Source organism: Ammospiza caudacuta, chromosome 10, assembly GCF_027887145.1.
Source record: "Ammospiza caudacuta isolate bAmmCau1 chromosome 10, bAmmCau1.pri, whole genome shotgun sequence".
NCBI classification, from domain to species: Eukaryota; Metazoa; Chordata; class Aves; order Passeriformes; family Passerellidae; genus Ammospiza; species Ammospiza caudacuta.
The window spans coordinates 4,499,363-4,511,921 of record NC_080602.1 but is presented as its reverse complement, the minus strand read 5'-3'; the positions used below and the strand labels follow the sequence as shown (position 1 = coordinate 4,511,921).

General features: G+C 54.2%; 1 pseudogene; it reads left to right on the top strand.

Annotated features, from left to right (window-relative positions):
- The first annotated feature begins 505 nt into the window (after positions 1–505).
- Positions 506–10,203, top strand: LOC131562126 (serine/threonine-protein kinase pim-1-like; annotated as a pseudogene).
- The last annotated feature ends 2,356 nt before the right edge of the window (positions 10,204–12,559 follow it).

Below are 12,559 nucleotides of genomic sequence, written 5' to 3'. Positions count from 1 at the left end.
TTTCTGGACCAAGGGGCTCTGGGTGCTGTTTTGCTGCTCTTGGCCAGAGAGGCTGGCAAGAAGCAGAGGCAGAGGCAGATCCTTGTTGCAGGGAGGCTGGTGGGTAAGGAGCTGTGTCTCTGTCCCGGCAGTGCTTGTGCAGGGGGTTCATGCCAGGAGCCCTGAAGTCGCCCAGCGCGACGCCCTGCCCGTGCTCTGGTCCTGCCTGGAGAACAAGGCGCTGCCTGTGCGGAGCGCCAGCGTCCGCACCGTGGCCACCAAGCTGGCCTCTGCCCTCTGCAAGGTGATGGGCACCCAGCTGAAGGAATGTGCTGCCAGCAAGCCTCCACATGTGCGGGAAAACCTCTCCAAAATGCTGGGCTGGTGAAGGCGAGATGTTCTCCAGAAGGCTGAGGAAGCGCTGAGTTGGACACCTCTGGATTTGCCTTTTGAGCTGTGCCAAAAATGACAAAATCCTAAGGAAGGGTGTGCATCTGCCCCACTCTCTCCATTGCCCTTCCTAGTCATGGCATGGGGGCCTGAAGCAGCTCCAGATGGAGGACAAGGTGAAGGCAATCATGGCTCAGCCTCACACAGAGGTGAGGGGGGAGCTGGGCCAATCTCTGCTGGCAGGAAGGGTCTTGTGGCAGCCCAGAGAGGCTGTGCACATTGCCAGGGAACAGCTGTGCCCTGCATGTGCCCCTGCAATGAGCTGTGCTGCTGCCAGTGCCCCTGGAGCTGTGGGGCTGCTGAGCTGTGGGGCAGGCAGAGGAGCAGGAGGGTGCATGTGCAGCTGAGCCATTCCTGGGGAGCACAGGGCTCTGGGCTCCCCGCTGTCCCAGGGCAGCCCAGAGGCCAGGCTGGGCCTGTGCCAGCTCTGGGCAAGTGGCTCAGGGTTTGCCCTGGCCTGCCTCAGTGTCTGCCAGCAGGAGCATGTTTCCCTGTGCAGCTGTTTGGACATTTCCAGGAAATGTGTCCCATGAAATACAGAGCTTCAGATGCTTTAGGTTTGCATTGTGGCCTCTGTTAAACTTTGCCTCTCTGTTAAACTTTGTGTCTCCATTTTGCAGATCTGGCTGGTTACAGTCTTACCGAGAAGTTTTCTCTGGACACTTCCGATGTTCCCTCACCCACAAAGTCCTCGCCTCCCCTCCAGAAGAGCTCTCTTTCCTCCAAGCTCAGGAAGAACCTGCTGCCTGTATGAAGAGTGTTTGAAGAAAAGGATTGATGCATTAGGCTTGATAGTTACAGCTGTACATATGTTCTGATCTTTAGGTGTAGTTTTGAATTAATGTCTTTTGATTCTGCATTTACGTTTTGATGACATATTTTTAATTCTATATATTTTATTTTGATGATGAAAAACGTAAATAAATAAAAAAATTGAAAAAAAACAAAAGGAGAATGTGAGACCAGGACCTGCTAGCCTAGAGACTATGGGAGTGCAGCTCACTCGATGTGCCAGTGTCTCACCACATCCTTTCCTCATTGGGCCTCTCCTCTTCCTCTTTGGCCATCTTTTCTTTGTGTCATTTGTGCTGCTCTTTGTTACTTGGCAATACAGCAGGGCCACCATTGACCTGTTTGGGGGACAATGGATCCAAAAGATCCTGTCTAGTCAAAGGTTTTCTACCTAGGTGTGTTCTGTGCTCACCAAAGGCCTGAGCAAAGAAACCAAGAGAAGTGTGCCCAAATCCCAAAGCTTTGCTCCTTTGCAATCTCCCACTGATCTGGCTCACAGGTGTCTTCAATCACAATTCCATAGGTAAGAAGAGGTCATGTATTTCACTGGGAAATGATGCACTGCTTTGGCAAAGTCACCCGTATGTATATTTACCCAGGACAGCAGTGCAGCTGTGTTGTTTGCACCTTGTTTGCAGAAGGATGAGTGCCCTGGGAGGCCAATAACAAGTGACAAGGGTTCCTCAAATCTGCACTGCAGCCTGGCTGCCATTCAGCCCAGAGCTAGGGGGTCATTTGTTCCCGTGGACCAGTGCTTGCCAATGGAATGAATTCCTGCACAGCTTGAAGAAGCAATTCTGGATTCAGCTCCAGCTCTTGGTGGGCTGCATGATCATTGACAGTGCTGCCCTTCCAGAAATTATTCTGCAGTTTCCTTTCATAGTCATTTGAAGCTTTTAAACTTCACATTTCAGTTTGCTTTGCCTTAGGAGAAAACACTTTTGGGCCCAGTGCAAACTGTAACCTTTTGGCAGCAAAGTCCTTGTGGTTGCCTGTTGAAAGCGAAGGAAGCCAATCAGCCACTTTATATAACAGTGTTAATTAACTTCATGCATATTGCAAAATCCAAGGTCACGATAGGTTACAGAGAAAACTCTAACCCCTCCTTTTGTTTACAATACCTGTGGTTTGTCTACTGAAAACAGGATCAGTGTTCTCAGAGAGCCCAAGGACAGAATGTTTGCCTGTTATGGGAAGACTGTCTGAGAATCTTATTGTTTATAAAGTGGTGCTTGAGAGAGCCTAACTATTTATAGAATCAAGCCTAGGAAATGCTTTACAACTACCTTTTACTTTTCCCTCAACTGTATACCTTCATGGCCTCTTTCTTTAAGCCGTGCTAGAACCAGACTCTCCACAGTTGCCAGCTTCTGATGTTACACAATGTCACCTGGCTGCCTGTGTTTGCTTGGCTCTGGGTCTAGTCCCGGCCTAGCAAAGCCCAGGCAGGGTGGAACGTTGCAGGGAAAATTGGTCCATGAGCTTATGGGGTTGCCATCAGCAGCAGAGTGAATGTGCCCTTTGGGGATTCCTCTGGAGACAAAATTAGGGACCTACTCCATGCCACAATATTCTCTTAGATCTTTCTAAAATATCCTGTAAAAGGCTGTGAAACTTCACATCTCCTTGCACACCCACTGTTTGAAGAGGGGCATTTTTGTCCCTCCTCAAAGTCATTGCTCTTGCACATCAAAAACATGAACATCCACCAACAGGAATGATGCATGGTCCTGCTGCTGCTGCTCCAGAGCACTGGGCAGGGCAGGCCTGGGTATTACCAATATGAGCACTTAATTAGCATTTCATGCTCCTTCAAGCTGTCCAATCTCAGGGATTTTTTTTTCAAAGCAGCCACTGCACCATCCCTAGGGAAGAACAGGAACTGGGAAACAGACACTGCCAGCCTTGCAGGGGTGTGAGAGAAAACCTGACGTGTCTGCATCAAAAGATGAATGGGAAGAGTGTAATGGCCAAAGCAAACACTTCGTTAGGATAGCAGAAGCAGTTCTTTACTGCATGCTTGCATGAAGATCATTTGGGATCTCTTTTTTATGTCTCATGCAGAAAAGGAGCTCTTAATAATACCATGCTACTTAAACCAGATTGGGATGCAGCTCTGTAGTGGTTCACAGTGAAGCAGACGGCCTGCTTTGTCACTGCCAGCCCTGCTGAGCCTGCGAGGGACTGTAGTGTATCCCATGCCTGTTTTGCCTCCAAGCAGAGCTTGGTTTTCCTTATTAGTGTGGAGTAATTACAAGAGTAATAAAATGGACAATTAGACTGGCCACTTTGGAGGATATGCTCATGCTTTGGCATGTCAGTCCTGTACCTCATGCTCCCACAGCTTGTTACTCATCATGAAATATTTTAACAAAAAACCTCCGCTCTCATGTTACATCTGAATAAAACTGCATCAGATCATCAAGAATTCTGCTGACAGGAACAAGACAAGAGCCTTCCGACACTCACTTGCAGCTGTCCCGGATTGCTGCAGCCCTTTGTGCAAAGCTGCTGCAGACAGAGTGTTTGGAGTTGGTTTGGGTCTTTATGAAAGATCTGTGGAGCAGTGTGCAGGGCTCTCCTGGCAGGAAACTGTTTGTCCAAGCCCAGGGACACGGTGCCGGCAGGAGCGGAGCGGCCCCGCTCCCAGCCCGAGAGTCTGTGAGCTGAGCCACGCCGGGGAGACAAGGCAGCGAGGGGCTCCAGCCCAGCTGCTTCACTGCCCTGCCCGCCCCATGGAGCTCTGCCGTGGGAGAAAGCCGACACCGGATGAGTCCCCGAGCTTCCATCAGCTGCTGGAACTGCTCCGTGACAGCTCCTGTTCTTCCGAGAGAGACCCCGGCGCCTTCTTGGAACGCGTGTCATGGGGGATTCTGTTTGATAATAAACTGTTGGGGGTTTTCCACTTTCATCTATCAGTAATAATTTCCCATTGCTGGAAAGGGATTGTTGGCACACTTTAGAGGAGACAACTTCTTGCACAATATCCTGTTTGAAGTTGTCTCAAACTGTGTGAGACAGATGGCTTCACACAGGAGCATCCCCAAGGCTGCTGAGGGGAAGGCACAGAGGAAGACAAACCCAGTATTTCTGAGGGAACTCCTTGACACCAAACCAACCTGAGCTGTCAAACAGCAGACCTGATGTTTCGAGACATGGGCCACAGGGGAAACCTTTCAGTGTGTTTGGTCCAGGCTGGGCTATGCTCGAGGCAAAGGTGTGTCAGTGTGTTGGATAATACTCTTTTCTTGACCTAGAGATGGGGCAACTGAGAGGTGTTTTCAAAACTTTTATTCTATTTTCAGTCTCATGAGAATGGTGAGACAATACAGATGTTATAATTCACGCCATCACCATCAGAAGCCAGCTACTTCCTAATTATAATACATTATAAGCATTTCTTGGTCTATCAGCCTTTTGCCATGCCATGTTGTAGATGCCTTGAAGCCAATTCTTTAAAAATACTCTTTGTGGGTCCCACAACAATGCATCTTCCATAGCTCTGTTTTTCCAAAATCTTATTTGCTAGGCCATCTTTTGGAACTTTTCCAGCTCCATTTCTCTATCAACAATATCTGTCCTATTCCATGGCATTTTTAAGTTAGTGTTTCTTGTCTCAAGATTTATATACAGATTCATACTGTGTGGGCCTTCTATTAGGCCCTAAAAACTTTCTACAAATCCATTTCCCACATCAGTGCACTTGGCTCCTTCTCTCCTCATTGTGCCTGGCAAGCACAGGAGCCCAGAGCTCCTGCAGAACCCATCCCAGCACTCAGTGGGAGCAAACTTGTGTCCAGTCCTCACCCGGAGCTGCGGTGCCCAGCATTCCACCACTCTGGAATGAGGAACTGTTCCTGCTCTTTCAGAAGGAGCTAAGGAGCTTTGGCCTTCAGATCAATTGTCTGCAGGCTCCTGCAGTGCCTGGTGCTGCTCCCTTGCCAGAGGCACCCCAGGCCAGGGGGGCACATCTGGGCTGCTGTGTCTGGCTCTGGGGCTCCCTGTTCTGGGCAGTGAGGAGGAGCTGCAGAGGCTCTGCAGGACTGACAGGATGGGCTTTGGGGCTGGCAGGAGAAGCTGAGGGACCTGGGCTGCTGGAGCTGCTGAAGAGGAGGCCCAGGGCTCATCCTGCAACTGCTCCAAGTATTCTTTCAGAAAATCCCAGAATCAGCAAGGGTGGAACAGGCCATGGAGATCATCAAGTCCAATCCGTGCCCTGACACCACCTTGTCTCCCCTGGGCCTCCTCTCCTCCAGGATAAACAATCTCAGCAGCTCCCTCAGCCGCTCCTCACAGCTCTTGTGTTCCAGATCCCTCATCAACCTTATTGCCCTTCTCTGGACACACTCTCCATGTCCTTCCTAAATTGGGGCCCCAGAACTGCAAACAGCACTTGAGGCGCTGCCCAAGCAGTGCTGAGCACAGGGGAAGAATCCCTGCCCTGGTCCTGCTGGCCACACCATTCCTGATCCAGGCCAGGAGCCACTGGCCTTCTTGGCCACCTGGGCACACAGCAGAATTCCAGCAATTTGCTGGCACAGAAAATTACCATCTGGCAATTTCCCGGTGCTGGCACATTCCCCACCCAGATCTGGTGTGCACTGGCACTGCCAGTGCCCACATCTGGAAATTTTCCTCATCTGGCACCACCCATATCCAGAATTTACTGGCAAAGAAAGCTAAAACCTGGCAATTTCCCCTTGCCAGCACTGCCCAATCTGGAGTTTGTTGGCCGCAGGATCCCAAGAAATAAGGAAGGAAAGAAGGAAGACAAAGAGGAAGGCATCCAGATCCAGTCCTTCCTGGAGCCTGGAGCCTGAAATGGGCTGTTTGCTGGCACTGCCAGTGCCCAAATCTGGAAATTTCCCTATTCTGGCACAGCCCAAGTGCAGCAATTTGCTGGCACAGAAATCCAAAAGCCGAGGTGTCGCAGACATTTTTTCACATAAATCCTTTCTTTCAGATTTCTGCCTCTTCTGGAAGGCAGAGGCCTCAGAAGAGAATGTAAACAATTGTTATCAGCTGCTGTGAAATGCAATAGGATGCACCTATTTTGACCTGTCATTGTTTCATGTTCCCATGTTTATAAATAAGGGCCAATCACAGGAACAAGCTAGGGACAGAGTCCCTGGACACAACTTTGTTATAGATTCTTTCTTTCTATTCTTAGCTTAGCAACAGCATCTAAAACTTCTCTCTCTTTATTCTATTTAGTATAGTCATAATGTATTATATATCATATATCAATAAATCCAGCCTTCTGATCAAGAAACAAGATTCACCGTCCATCTCTCACCCTCAGCGACCCACTCAGGTCCCAGTAATACTGAGGCAGCTTCCTGCTACTGGGTCTGCCACCACCCCCACATCTTGTGTTTCATGTAACCAGAACCCAGATTTGGAAATTTCTCAGTTCCAGCAGAGCCCAAATCTGGCAAATTTCTGTTGCTGGCAATGACTCCACCTAGATCTGGTGTTTGCTGGGACTGCCAGTGCCCAGATTTGGAAATTTCCCGGTGCCTTCACAGCCCAGGTCTAGCAATTTGGTGTTAGCTAGCTTAGGAAGAGAAGTTCCTCAGACTGTGACTTTCCTTTTTCTTGGAACTGTTTAAACCTGCTCTGGACTGAAAACCCAGACAAACACTGACAGCAGCAGCTCACACCTGTGGCCCCCCGAGCTCTGGGACGCTGCATTCCAGCACCAGAGGGACTTAGAAGAGATGAAGTGAGTCAACTACAACCCACAAAAAGGACTTTCTGAATTTGCCATCTCTTCAGCACTGTCAGAGGTTTTATTTAATATTATTCATTTTTCGTGCTTGTGAATACTTTACTCGTTAAAAAAACTGAGATTTTTTTCACTTTTCTCAAGGGAAGTCTTTTCCTGAACTAGTAGGGGGAGGGGCCGCTTGAACTTGCTTTTTAGACAGACCCCTTTTGGAGGTTTCCTCCCCAAATTTGCCCTAAGCCAGCACAAACAGTCACAATGAAAATTTCACCAGTGGCATAATTTCCTGATGGAAAATCTTGTGACAGAAGCTCAACCTTGTTCTCCATGAGAGATTTTTGGGAAGAGCAGACAGGAGAAGACTCCTGGAAAACTGAAACAGCTTTCCAGATGTGAAATAAAAGAAACAATCCAAGGTGTTTTCCTCTATTTATTTCTATGCTCCCCTTTTCTATGTTGCATCCCAGTAATTCCAGATGCATCTCACCTCTAGGATCGCTGACTTAGGGATTTTTAGACACTCTAAAATACCATGAGCCACACAAATTTCCTTCCCCTGTTTTTACAGGGAAGCAACACTGGAGATGTAAGTGCAGTGCTTGGGTCAGGTAGGAATCTTACCCCAAGGGAAGGTGTCCCGACAGTGTTTGACCCTCAGCAAGGACAATGCCCAGCAGCGAGCGAGGGGATCGCTGTGCCAGCGTGCAGGAGTCAGGGCTCTGCATTTGGGCTCAAGGCTGCAAAGTTCCCGTGTTTGGGCAGACGGAGGGGCTGTCCCCGGGGCGCGCGGGGCTCGAACGTGGGGCTCGTGGGGCGAGCGGGGAACGGACACGGGGACGAACGGCCCCGGTGCTTCAGTTGCAGCGGCGGCAGCGGCGGCAGCAGCGGCGACAGCAGCGGCGAGAGCAGCAAAACAGATAATTTAAAACACGCTTTCCCCTATTTTTCTTTCTCTTTCTCTTTGTCTCTTTATTTCTCTTTCTCTCTCTTTCCCGCTGTCGGGCACCCTTCTCTCAGGGTCCCTTGCCCGGCGTCCCTCTCCTCTCCCCGCCTCCCTCTCCCCTGCAGGGCAGGGCCATGCCCCCGGCCCGCCCCCGGCCCCGGGCGGGGCTGCCCCGTGCCCGGCCCCGGCCGTCCCGCCACGGTCTCGCCTCCGCCCGGCTCTGGGTGTACTGGCGGTGGCGCTGCTGGGCGGGCATCAGTGCCTGGGGCGGGGGCGGCATCGCCGCCCTTCGGCTCCGCCTGGCCCGAGCCCGGCCCCGGACTCGACGCAGGCTCCAGTCCCGACCCCGGCCCCGGCTTCTCCCGGGGCCCGCGGAGCACACACGCGGCGCGGCCGCTCCCGCCGCTTCCGCTGCGGCTTCCCCGGCCCGAGCTCCGCCACTCGGAAGTGCAGCCTCCGGCCCCGAGCCGCCGGGGCCCGGGGCGGGTGAGGATGCCGGGCCCGGGGCGGGTGAGGGGCGCTCGGGGGCCGTTGCTGGACCCGGGCCGAGCGCTGACAGCCGCGTCCCGCCCGCAGGGAAGGCGCAGGAGGCCCTGCAGGAGCGGTACCGGCTGGGATCGCTGCTGGGACGCGGCGGCTTCGGCAGCGTCTTTGCGGCCACGCGGCTCTCGGACGGCGCCCCGGTGAGCGGCGGGGCCGGCGGCGGGCGCAGGCGGAGGGGGCGGAGGAGGAGGGAGGAGGAGGAGAAGGTCGGGGCGCGGCGGGACGGGCGGCGAGCTCACCCCACTGCTCTCCCTCGCTCGCAGGTGGCCATCAAACGCGTGCCGAGGGATCGCATCCGGCACTGGGGCGAGCTGGTGAGTGAGCGGAGCCAGCGGCAGCAGCCGGGCCGTGCCGGGCGAGGAGGAGCCGGGGCCCGGCGCGGTGGGAGCCGCCGTGAGCCCTGCGGGGAGAGCGGGCGTGGGTTGAGCGGGGCATGCAGAGCATCCCGGGCTGGCTGAGGGCTCCCAGAGCCCCGCACGGCCTCGGCTCCACTGACGGCGTCGTGCTCCTCCCGCAGCCCGACGGCACCAGCGCACCCCTGGAGATCGTGCTGCTGGCCAAGGTGTCCGGTGGCTGTGGCGGTGTCATTCAGCTCCTGGAGTGGCTTGAGTTCCCCGACAGCTTCCTGCTGGTGCTGGAGCGTCCGGAGCGGTGCCAGGAGCTCTCGGGTTTCCTGGCGGAGCGGGGGTTCCTGCCGGAGGAGGAGGCGCGGGAGCTGTTCCGCCAGGTGCTGGAGGCCGTGCGGCACTGCACCGCCTGCGGGGTCCTGCACCGGGACATCAAGCCCGAGAATGTCCTGCTCGACCTGGCCAGCGGGCAGCTGAAACTGATCGACTTTGGCTGTGGCGCCTTCCTCCAAGACACAGCCTACACCCAATTTGCAGGTGAGCCCTCGCAGGGTGTGCTCCTGGGCATCTCGTGGCCCAGCCTGGGTGCAGCACTGGGATGGGATTGATGCTAAGGCCGAGTTGTTCTGGGTGGGAGGGAGAGTGGGTTTTCTCCACTACTGGGTGGGTTTTTCCTTTGTGTGTCATGGTTGGGCTTTCCCAGGGATTGTGCTGCCCTCTTCCAGTCCAGTGGCTTCTTTTCCAGCCGCGAGTTTGTGCACAAGTCCCAAGTGCTGGTGAGAGGGCAGCGCTCACCCCGTGTGCCTCTGGGGCGGCCCCCACATGCCCAGGGATGCTGGGGCTGGGCTCTGGGAGCAGCAGCAGCCCCCTGCTGAGCTGTGTCTGTGTTCCACAGGAACCCTGTCCTACAGCCCACCAGAGTGGATCCAGCACCAACGCTACCACGGCGAGGCAGCCACGATCTGGTCCCTGGGCCTCCTGCTGTGCCACCTGGTCATGGGGAAGCACCCATTCAGGAGGGGCCAGGAGATCATCCGGGGGCGAATCTTGTTCCCATGATGGCTCTCTCAAGGTGGATCCTCATCTCTGGGCACGGGGGGAATACCAGTGCTGGGAGACAGCAGCGGGCTCATGGGCAAACCACTCTGGCAGCTGCTGAGGAGGTTGCACATGTCCTGCTCTCCTGCTGTCCTCCAAACAGAGCATCCATGGGGAAGTTTAGGCCCAGCTCTGGTCACACCCAGCATGATCTGGGCATGGGAACAGGAGGGCAACTTCTCCAACTGACTGGTGATTTCTGGTTTCTCTCCCCAGAGTGCCAAGATGTTATTAAGAGGTGTTTGTCCATGCAACCCTCGGACAGGCCATCCTTAGAAGAGCTTTTCTGTCATCCTTGGGTGAAGGGTGTTTCCCTGCCCTAGAAGACTGAAGAAATCCACGTGCACAGTTGGATCCAGGGACCTAGCAGGTACCAGCTCCACACATCTCTTGGCAATCAGTGGCAAAGCAAACCAGGCTGGTTTTGTCCTGCCTGTAGCTCTGAGCAGGGGTCAGCAGAAGGGAACATGCAGCTCTTGGGCTGGAGCTGAGCTGGAGACCCGGTGTGGCAAGCACTGGTGGCCACCATCCCCCTGGTTTTGTTTGTATGGTTCAAGGATGGCTGGGGCCCTGGGCAGAGCCCTGACAGCCTGGTCTGACCCCAGGGAAGGAGAAGGAGCCCCTGGAGAAGCTGTTTCAGGTGGGGCTGGTGCTGGAGACACCAAGGACAACCTCAAGGATGATAATCTCTTCCTTGGCCTGGCCAGCTGAAGATGATGGACTTGGATTCTGGCACCTTCTTCAAAGCCAGGCTCCAGGTCCAATTTGCAGGTGAGTCTATAGGTAGGGGGTTGCTCCCGGATATGGGCATGGCACAGCTGGGCACCAAAGGTTCCCCCTTTGCTGGGGCAGATACAATGAATTCTTCAGTCAGCTGCCCAGCTGCTTTTTGGCTCTGGGCAGCTGCTGAGGGCTGGATGTGCCCTGGCTGGCTGCAGGCTGGGCACATGTGCTGCCCTCCTGCTCTGCTGCCAAAGGCAGCAGGGATGGGCAACTCTGGGCACAGCCAGCATGGCCTGGGCACCGCAGGCCTTGGCACAAGGGCACAGGAGCCCTCAGCTGACGGGCGGTTTCTGCTTTCTCTCCTTGCAGCCGGGCTCTGCGGGTGCTGAGGCTGCTCTGGGCTCTGCCAGGGCTCAGCTGGGCTCAGCCCTGGGCCCAGCTGGGCTGGCTCTGCCCTCACATTGCTCTGACAGCTCTGCATCAGACAAGCCCGTTGTGAGCACAGCGCCTGAGCTTTCTGCTTTGGCAGGTGAGTGAGACTCTGCTGCAGGCCCAGAGATTGCAGCTGGGGACACACATCCAACTGGCAAGGACCCAAACTCTCCACAGTCCCAGCTGAACGCCTGGATCTGCACAGGGTGTTTTGTCTGTCCCATTCTTCCTTCTTGATTGGCTGGAATTGTGCAATTGCACTTTCTTCCTCCTCTAGAAGTGCCACGAGTGGGCCAAAGCTGGCGAGTGGGCCGTGCTCCTGAGGCAGTGCAGTCTGGAGCTGGTGGATGGAGAATTGCCCTTCTGCACTTCCATACCAGAGCAAAAAGCTGTCAGAGGGACTTTGTGACTCTAAGAAATCCCTGAAAGTTTCAATGGGAATGTTCCGCTCATTCCCAGGCTGAGAAGGAAGGTCGTCTTGTAAAGGATTTGGGCTTTGAAAGAGTTTCCATTCCCAGTCCTGCTTGGAGCTGGAAGGGCACAAAGCAACTTCCTCTTGCCTCGACCACAATTTAAAATAACAATATTGGAAACAATCCCCAAAAACTTTTTAAAAAGACTGCTGAGGTCAGTAAGATGGATCCATGCCATCAGCACATTTACAAAGTAAATAACTTTTCTTTTCAAAAGATCAGTTGCCTCTTAATTCAAAGTTAGAGATGACTTTTCACTGCACACTTGGGGTTTTTTTTTATCTTTCACATTTCATATAGTTTTTGATTACTTTTTCCTTTTTTTTCCTTTCAATAGAAAACATGTCCTATAAAAGGAACGTCCTTTGCTCCTGGTTCCCATGTGGAGCAGCTCCCTTCCTGCTGGCTGAGCTGCTCAGGCAGAGCCCGGCAGCTCCTGGCCCTGCAGGGCTGAGGCTTTTCCCCGTTGCTGGGCACAGACTGATGGAGCAGCACTGCTGAACACGGGCACACAGAGGGACCAGCAGCAGCTGCCTTTGGCCACCTGGGGCTCCAAGGCCCAAACTCTGAGCAGCCAGGGCTGGAAGAGACTGGCAGCATCTGATCCCTGACTCTGGGCAGACAGGGCTGCACAAATGACCCCACAGCAGCAGCAGCAGCAGCAGATGGAGCTGACTTTGAGCACAGCCCCTGCCCCTCTTCCCTCCCGTGTGCAGCGGTGTCACAGCAGCCTGAGGCACCTGGGAGCCCCCAGGGCCAGCAGGGACTGGAGATGGCAGCCCTGGGCTCCTGGAGGCTGTGCAAGGAACGGAGCTGGGCACTCCCTGTGCATGGGGAGCTTCCAGATGGAAAAGGCTGCTGTGCCCAGGCAGCTGCAAGGGCACAGAAAGGAGGCTCTGGAGCACTGGATCTGTGCCAGTGCCACAGTCCTGGGCAGCAGCCAGCGAGCCCTGGGGGAACAGAGGGCACAGCAAGAGGGACAGAAGCAGGCAAGGGCAGAGACCGGAGAGAGCCAGGCCTGGGAGCAGGAACAGCTGCTCCATTGCACTCT